General features: G+C 35.6%; 1 pseudogene; it reads right to left on the bottom strand.

Moving 5' to 3' along the window:
• Positions 1-307: 307 nt before the first annotated feature.
• LOC113351021 lies at positions 308-10,135 on the bottom strand (annotated as a pseudogene).

Below are 10,135 nucleotides of genomic sequence, written 5' to 3'. Positions count from 1 at the left end.
CCTACAACGGTGTAATTAGCTGATATTTTCACAAAAACGTTAGGGAAACCTCAGTTTAATTTTTTTTTTCCAAGATGGGCACTCGAGATCTCCATGCTCCATCATGAAGGAGGGTAGGAAATATAATAGGAGTCAATATTTAGGAGATACGTATTTTAAGTTGTTTGATTTATATTAGGAATGGTATTAAGAACCAAGGATTGGTGTCTTGATATCCAAGTCTAGTAATTGTATAGATTCCTTGAAGAATTAATGAGAAAGACAGACTTACTGAGAATTTGGCAATTTTCTACAAGAGTAAATTTAGTTACATTGTTGATAAACTCAGGTTATGAAGTGATGCATAAGCTCCATCTTGTCTGTTCAAAAGTACTTCAGAACTTCCTTGTTCAATGACCATACCATCTTTGACCACTGCAATGGTATCTGCTCCTTTAACACTAGATAAACGATGAGCTACGACAATTGTTGTCCTGTTTTTCATTACTTTTTCAAATGCTTCTTGTACTATATGTTCTGATTCTGCGTCTAGTGCACTTGTTGCCTCGTCGAGTAGAAGGATCTTAGGATCTTTCAGTATTGCTCTTGCTATAGCAATGCGTTGTTTCTGGCCACCGGATAACTGGATTCCTTTCTCCCCAACTAAAGTATCATACCCCTATGGCAATGCTGATATGAAATTATGCGCATTTGAGGCTTTTGTGGCTGCGAGGATCTCCTCTTCGGAAGTTATTCCTTGTTTACCATATGCAATATTACCTTTAATTGTGTCGTTAAATAGTATAGGTTCTTGACTAACTAATCCCATTTGTTGCCTCAACCAATTAATCTTGAACTTTCGAATTTCCACTCCATCCAATAATATACACCCAGAATCGACATCGTAAAATCTTTGTAATAGACTGATAACTGTTGATTTACCACACCCACTCTCCCCAACAAGTGCGACTATCTGCACAGCATCCCGATAGTTGTTATTCCATATGAAACGTTCATACAAAACTCAATAGTCGGAATAAATCACTTCCTAAGATAGAGCATGTTTATTTTTTTGTTGACTCGGCGGCCCGAGTTAGATGTGGGACCTTCTTTTTTTAGTTAAATCTTACTCGTGATCTGAGTCAGACCTAACTCCTTGGTTAGAAGAGTCAGATCTAACTCAAAAAACAAATATATTGAGTCAGATTCAGATAAGTCGGGTGATTTCAGTCAGATCTGAACGAGTCAGATCCAGACAGGAAAAAACAAACAAGATGAAAATCACAGTGAACCATTGAATGAGATTACCTTTCCAGATGGGATGCTTAGGCAGAAATCTTTTAAGATTGGTACAGCAGAACGCGATGGGTAATTGAAGCTGATGTTACGAAAATCAATATCGCCTTCCACATTAGGTAGTGTTAGGCCTGTATTGCTGCTTGAATCAATCTTAGGTTTGCTACTTAGAATTTTAAAAATAGAAGCAGCAGATTCCCTAGCTTTGTTGAAATCAGGAGCCATAGCATTTGTTGAACTATCCACTACTGAAATGAACAACACAAAGATAACCTGTACAAATAAAGCGTTACAATAACTAACGCGACGATTAAAGGATCATATAGGAAATTAAACAGACGAAATTACCCTAAATATTTCTTCAAAAGTTGTCTTTCCATCTCTCACAAAATGGTTGCCGGCGTAAAAACAAATAGCAGCGCCAGCGTAGATTAGAAATACAGCAAAGCCAAAACCAACTCCAGTTATGAATCCTCGGCGGTTTTCTTGTCCCCTGGAGTTCATGCATTTAATTTTGTAAAGCTTAGCAACCTTTTCTTCTGCGTTAAAAGATGCAACCGTTCTGATTCCTCCCACAACACCAAATGCAACTTGATTTGCTTCTTCATACTTCACCTACACATGAATAGAAAAATAAAGATTCAATTTGATTAGTTAGTATTTATTTTACCGTAGAGTAATATAGAAATCATTAAGCACTACTGACCTTTCCGCCATCTTCACTTGAACTTTCTATAAACTTCATTTGTGCGTATCCTTCTAACGAAAATAGAGGCAACAACATAATAAGCACAAGTGTGTATTGCCAACTAGATATAAAAGCCATGAGAAGCGCTACAGTTGTTGTCGATATGTTCTGCACCCACAAGGACAAGTAATCTCCAACAAGAGTCTGAACCCTCAATGCATCCGTAGATAACCATGTCTCCAATGCACCACTGGAAATGACACCGAAATAAGTATCTGAACACTATAGCAGGTTTTGTTAATAAAGAGATTTTATATGTTACCTTGAATTTTTGTGGTCATCAAACCAACTCATTTCTTGGTGCACAATCTTTTTGAAACACAGTGATCTAACCCGCTGGACTAGTTTACCACCTGCAACCCCTATAAAGTACTGTTGCATAGGTATAAAAATTAGACCAATACAGCCAAGTGCCACAAACATCAAGGACCATATCCTTGCATATCTGAGAAGCTCATTTGGTTCTTCATAGAAAATCCTAATTATTCTCGAGAGTAAGAATCCAAGGATAGGAGGCATTAGGCCTTTTATCCCTGACGCAACCAGTCCTAACATTAAAATTACCACTTCTGCCTTGTTCGAGTAAGCTAGTAGTTTAAGACAAGCCTTGTGTTGCGTTAGTCGATCTTGCTTGTTAACTATTTCAATATCTATTTTCTTGTCTTTTATGTCAACTACTCCGTCTTGAAGTACTGGAGTATCGACATAAATATCATCGGAAGATGGCACATATTCACTGTTTGTAGCATCCTCTTGAAGACGAATGAGCTGAGAGTAGACTCCATTTAGATTCATGATTAGTTCCGCGTGAGTTCCTAAACATATGCGTACATCGATCAAGTTAGGAACATTATGGAAAACTTAATGTAATGTATGCGCACGATTTTATTTTCTTAAATAACATTTTTAAGTTACCTTGCTCCACAATTTTTCCTTGATGTACCACATTTATGATTTTGGCATCTTTAATGGTTGTTAACCGATGGGCAACAACGATAGTTGTTCGATTCAACATTATACGTTCTAAAGCATCTTTCACTATTTGCTCTGACTTAACATCCAATGCGCTCGTGGCTTCATCGAGAAGTAGGATCTTTGGGTTCTTCAATATGGCCCTTGCAATTGCAATCCTTTGTTTTTGCCAGCCAGATAGCTGAATGCCGCTTATCATTGTTTCAATCCCCTGTAAAAAAATAAACAAAGTATAATTAAGCAACCATGCATACATGCTTGAATGAAGCATAGAAATGAGTTTTAAGTATTACCAGAGGCAACTCGTCAATGAAATTTGCAGCATTGGCAAGCTTGACTGCCCGCTGAATTTCTTCTTCAGTTGCATTTTTCTTTCCATAAATAATGTTTTCTTTTATTGTAGTTGCAAACAGTGTTGGTTCTTGGCTTACTAGTCCAACAACATTCTCTCTAACCCACTTAAGTTGTAGTTCCTTCAAGTTAACACCGTCAATAAGTACTTCACCAGCTTGGGGATCATAAAATCTCTCTACTAGACTAATCACAATAGACTTCCCACTTCCACTTTGTCCAACCAAAGCTGCAGTAGTTCCACTTGGAACGCATAGTGAGAAACCTGATAGTACCTGAACATCAGGTCTTGTCGGGTAACTGAAGTAGATTTCTTTCAAATGTATATCTCCCTTGATGTTTTCTAATACAATTCCTTTCTTCTCCGTGACATCGATTGAAGGCTTTCGCTTTATTACTTTAAATATCTTGTAGCCCACAGTTTTTCCGGCTATAAATACACTCAAGCATGGAAATGCTTGGCATAGTGCACTGGCCATTAATACAAAAATAAAAGAGGAATAAGATCAAAGGAAGAAAAAAAATTTGTTCAAGTATAATAATAACAATGTTACTTAAATTCCACCAATTCCAAGAGAGAATATAATGTTGGTGATATTCCCGCCATGGAAGCCTTTCTCAGTTATCAACTTAGAGCCATACCACATTGCTAGCCCGTAAAAACTGTACAAAACTCCAAGTGCAGCACCAAATCCTAGGCCAGAGGCAAATGCTTGCTTTGTCATGAAGGTATATGTTTTTGGTAGTATTTTGTTATACTTATTTACTGCTTCCTTTTCTCCAGTGAAAGACGCGACCTGCGTATTTATAATTTAAAGCTCTTAATTGCTTCGGATGTAGTGCTAAATTTTGCGATCCGGTTGAACTTGAAGTCATTTGTAAAACAAAAATTGAGTTTGTTATCAAAACACTGCATTGCGCGCAATATGGTTGCTGCTTACCGTTCGAATAGCTCCCACTGTTTGTCCGACTACTTCTGCAGCCTCAGCATTTGCTGCTTGTCCTTGGTAAGAAACTTTCGACACGTACTTCGCCACGAAGATACTAGTAATTTCAAGGGGAGGAGCGCATGATAACACTAAAAGGGCGAGAGACCAACCTTTTCCAAACGCAATGGCATATGAAACCAAAAAAGTCATTACGAGCTGTATGAACTTCCCAACCTAACAAAACCAAAATGTATATATAGTTGAATCCTTTACAACTCTTAATCTTTGTCTTACAACTTCCCAAAAAATTTGGCAACAAATAACCGGCTTAAGGAGCAAGAGCTACGAGCAAATGACATACCTTTTCACCAATGGCATCCTGAATAATGCTAGTGTCACAAGTTAAGCCTACAATGACTTCCCCTGTTGTGGTTTTCCGGTCAAAGAATGTAATATCTTGCTTCAGCACAGCTTGTAGATATGCAACCCGAATTCGATTTGCTTGTCGCTCTCCTGTCACAATCCAGCAAGACATCTCTGCAGGACATACAGAAGAGAGCCAAATCAGGAATTAGTCGTCATGCGTAACAGATTAAGATTTTTCCATCGGCATATGTGCATGTTCATTTTAGTACGTTTTCTGTGGCATATGGGCTACCAACTATGAGGATAACTCCTATAGAGACTAGAGAGGGAGATGACCCACAACAAATACCATTTCATTTTGTTATTTTTAATTTTGTTTCAACATAAAAATTGTTTCCGAAAGAAAATTTGGTTTGGAATTTTCACCATTCACTTTCTTCTTTCCTTTCTCTTCTCTTCTAAAAAAACCCAAAAATCTTTTCATCTTTTTTGCTCAAATTTGGTCCTTTTTATATCAGATCTGATAAAGGATTATTGTTTTTCTTTTGTTTTAGTAGATTTTCTGATTGAATAAGATGTTGTTTCTTGATTTGTGGTGTCTTTTGACACATTTCTTCATCGTTTTGGTGACTTTATCTTCGCTTTTTGGGAGATTTTTTTTCCGCTTTGAGAGCGATTATTTCTTCACGTTAATGATGATTTGTTCAACCTCTGTTGGTCGGTTCATGACATATTATTCTAGATCCGAGAACATCGACGATTCAACACGGCATCGCTTTAAGTTCATCTTCAACAAAAGGGATTTAGGGCATCCGGGTTTTTCGTTCATATATACAAGATTAAGGGCTAAACACTCCTTTCTTTTTGGAGCATCTCTTGTTATAGAAGATGAACATTCAAAATGATCGGAATTGATTCCGGATTATACCATCTTTTCTCTCTACTTTTCATACAAAAATTGGGTACCTTTGCAGTATTTTGCTCTTTCTCTTCGCGAATCACATGTAATTGGTATCTTTATTTGTATTTGGGTTTTAATCTTCTTGTATTTTGATGTTCTTTTTCTTATAAACAATCATGTAATCACCTTTTTGGATTGAATGAAAGGTGATCTGATTGTTCATCAAATAAAAAAAAAATTATTTCCAAAATTTTATGTGTGAGTCACGATTCAAATTCAAATCAGGCATGCAGTCAGTATACCAATTACCATGGCATATTATCACCTAAGTCAACCGCGAACCCTAAGGGCGACTCGTACAGCTTAAGCTAAATATAGGCTTCACTTGACAACTAGCCATTTTAAATAAAAGAAGATCCAAGACTTGACATTTTATTCATTATTTTCCCTACACAGCAAGGAAATATCAACACCAAATTCATTACGGGAACCATCAATGGGACAATAGACACTAGAACTAGAAGCCATTATGAAAATGCAACTGTCTTCATAGGGTGGCTTGGTGAGCACAAATTGATCGTTACGTTACATGGGAGCGTACGAACGTAAGTCACTCTTGTCATAAGTACTGCGGACCTAAGCATGTATATTTTTATAAAGTTAGTTATTTTTTAGATTTTCTTTTAATATTTTAAAAAATTATTGCCAGGAAAATTATCTTCTTCTCCTTTGAAAAAACAGTTGATAATTTCTAATAAGATTAACAACTATATATTTTACGTTTTTCAACACATAACGCTAGCCTTCCACGGTACAAGTGACAGTCGATGGAGCCGATGGGGACAAGTACGTTATAGGATATCACCCATGTACAAATTGAAGGGCGAAGGCCGTCCAGAATTTTTTGGATATTTTTTTTCACGGTTTTTGCTTATAAACGGTGTTTCTCTCTGATATAAAATTTGTGTATAAAATTATTCTCTCAAACAAAAACCGTTTAAAATTTATTCTCTCATACAATTAGTTTATTTCATTATTAATTTCAAGAAAGAAAAGATTTTGTTTAAGAATTTGTGATTCTAAAAAGCAGTTATTCCTTTCATTTTAGAAAAAAAGATAATTCCGCTCATTCATTTTTTATCCAAAAAAAGTCACAAAATTAAATGGACGGGTGACTTAAAGATATCCGTATTAAACACCAAAACCATTAATGGGATAATGGACAGTACAATGGGAAACCATCGTGGGACATCATAAGGTGTGAACTAGAGGTGTAAAATCTATCCCTTCCTATGAGAATTGCATTATGCATGGCACTGCCTTTGGGAAGGCCCTCCAAAAATTATGGTGCGCATGGTTACGCTGGCAGGTACGGAATTAAGTCACTCTCTGAATAAGTGCGAGTTAAAGAGCTTGTTGCCTTTATGGCTCAAGGTGCACCACATATTGTGCAGAATAACCTTATCTTTATACTACTATATAATAAAATTTCACTTACGCATGAAGGTGGCAATGCCGACCGCACCCCTAAATAAACCGTCTTCAATGCAACCTACAAACAGAGAAAAAAATACTTATAAATAATTAGTCAGGGCCCAAAAAATATAATCGCCGATAAGTGTAGAAGTAATGTTAAACAATTTGAAGAATAGAAGCAAAATGGCAGAGCTTCGAGCACAAAAGTACCCGTCTTGAAATAGTTGGTGGCTCTACTTGTATTGTTAACACAAAATTGGTTAAAAAGACCAAAATCAATAATTCCTGGGTGAAAAAGATATTCAGATTTTGATACTGTTTAAATGGACAAAAATGTAAAAATAGTCAGGATGTAAACAGTTTCATCCTACCCATTTTCAAATACTTTTTTTTATTTTTAATTTACATCAGGATGCATCCAGTTTCATCCTCGCTATTTTTTAAGTTTAAACCAGGATGAATCCAGTTTCATCTTTGCTATTTTTTTGGTGTCCATTTCACCCAAACTAATTTTTACTCGTCCATTAAAACCATGTTTTAAAAATATTTGGATAAATGACTCGTTTTCCGTATTGTTAAAAGTTCTCGTACTATCCCTTGATTTTTTGTAAACACCCTCAAGGATATGTATAGTTTTAGTTAATTTCTTTCAGGAAATCTCCTTCCGTCATAACTATAGGCTAGGTAATTTTGTGGCAGATAAACTTGTTAAGGGTGTTGTTTCCGCTGGTATGGATCAAATTTGGATTTCACATCCACCTCACTTTTTTTGACTAGTCTTTCCTATGAAGATGTGGTGGGGAAAACGGAAAACCTTCACCATGCTGCAAGGTTCATTTAATCTTTTATTATTATATGTTGTTTACATAAAAAAAATGTTAAAAGGAAAAAAACAACAACAATGGTGTCTTCTATTTCATGGAAGAAGAATGGTTTATTATTCAAAATTTAATATAGCTGCTGATGTGGGGAACCTGGGGAGGGAAAATATAACAAAAACCCTATTACAGGGGTTTTAAGGATTTGGTTTTGAGAGTTTTATGGATTCAACTATCCTAATTGTGGATGAAGGTAGACCTAATATAATGGCTCCAAACCTAAATCTAATTAATATAGGAACCCCTAACCTAATTTTTCGATCCCTAATTTTATCAAATCTCAATCTAAACAAATAAAAAGAAAAACCGCCTCCTCTCTTCTTCTTCTTCTCCGCCTCTTCTTCCTCTCTTCTCCTCCTCCATCACCTCTTCTCTTTTTCTTTCAATTTTTTTCTTTAACGACGATAATCATCGATTCTAAGACAATAACGATTTTAATTAGGTAAGAATCCAAAAACCCACTTCTTTTTTTTTTTACAAGAATATATCAAATTTCATAAAAATTAGGGATTTAGAAATTGGTTTCAGTAGTGATTATGGTTGGGAAATCAATATTTTCCCATCCGTAAATATATTATATGGTAAGGAAACCCACCCGTAAAAGAAAAATCAAAACTTTTGCAACCGTAAGTTGTCTTGATGTTTTCTACGGTCGGAAAACCTGACCGTAATTTTATCCAGATTTTGTCGACAGTTGGGAAAATATGAACTCCCAACCATATATTTTACGTACGGTTAGGTTTTCTTACCGTAAGTTTAATTTTCAAAAAAAGAAAAAAAAATTATCCGAGATTTTGATTGTAATTTTTAACTACAAATCAAATGATTAGTCTAATTTTATTGTTAATTTTATCACTAATCTTATTTAATTTAGTTATATTAATCATTAGCATTAATTAATCATTAAGATAAGGGGTTTTGGAGATTATTATTTGATGACCCGATCTTTTATCATCTTGTGAGCCCTCAAAATTAAAATCTTGGAATCCCTATAATAGGTTTCTATAACAAGTGTTAAATTGGCTGAGAATTATTCTGTCTTCTATGAATTCGAATGCCATGAGCAAATTTATATCTTCAGGAATACAAGGTGTACAAACTACCATAAGTAGTTAAGAATATAACACGGTAGAAAATGAGAAAGAGAAAGCGATGTATAAACTCAACTGACATCAAGTAGAATTGCTGGATGATAGTAACGTTGAACATCTCTTATCCTGGGTCAACATCAACATTTTACATTTCCTCTTAAGTAGGTAAAGTGCTATATTCGGTACAAATTGAGATTGCTAAAATTGTCACTTTAGGAAAGGTTAAATTAGTAAAAGAGAAAATCAATCTGCCACTTTAGGAAAGGTTAACTTGGTTGAGTGAAAAATTTCAGTTTTAAGTCAGTAGTGCTACGTTGACACCTAATAATACCGTGCAAGATCCCGCGGGATGATCCAACGGCTGAGAAGAAGAGCTTGCTTAACATTTGGATATAAAAAGGTGGAAGTGGATCCCCGTGTATCTCTCTTTCCCCGGGATTTACTCCGGTAGCATATTGGTTTTAAGTAGGGAACAAATGAGGTGGCAGAAGAATATGGGTCAAAAAAATTAAGCATTTCTGGGAACAATGTGACCAGTTGGCGTGGTAAACTCAATCAGTTGAGTTGGTCGTACACTTTTGGACCTGGAATTCTACTCAATCGGGGATATTTTTCTCTGTGTCTGTAGCTACCTGAACTTGTAGGCTTGTTTCGTTTGTAAACTTCTTTTTTATAATAATTTTTTTATAAAAATAGAAAAAAAATATAACCATAATATGTACCAAGACCAGTTTTTTTTAAGAGGCCAAGACCAATGATTAAAGACTAAAATAACGAACTCAAATGCTGAACATCCTGAAGCCTATATTTGATCATTTTGAATGTGGTTCATTCCCACCAGGCAGTAGCTACTGCTGTGCAATTTGGGATATATAGTAATAAATGAACTCTGCAGCGATTTTAGAAGTTGTACGTACCTTGTTCACCAAATCTGAATTTTCAAATCTTCCGATGGAGTCGACAACTTGTCCAAGCATTGGAACCAAGAGTGGCAACACCAAACCACTTACAATTGAAGAGACTGTCCCTATAAACATCATTAGAATATCATATCTATCTGCAAATGAGAATAGCTTGTAATACGGTAGTACTTCTGATCCCTTCTTCTTCTCTTGATCATCTCCATTAACAGCTTTCTTGATCGCCAT

The sequence above is a fragment of the Papaver somniferum genome, chromosome 2 (genome assembly GCF_003573695.1).
Source record: "Papaver somniferum cultivar HN1 chromosome 2, ASM357369v1, whole genome shotgun sequence".
Taxonomy (NCBI): Eukaryota; Viridiplantae; Streptophyta; class Magnoliopsida; order Ranunculales; family Papaveraceae; genus Papaver; species Papaver somniferum.
Note: the sequence above shows the minus strand (reverse complement) of the source record. Positions and strands in the feature narration are given on the sequence as shown.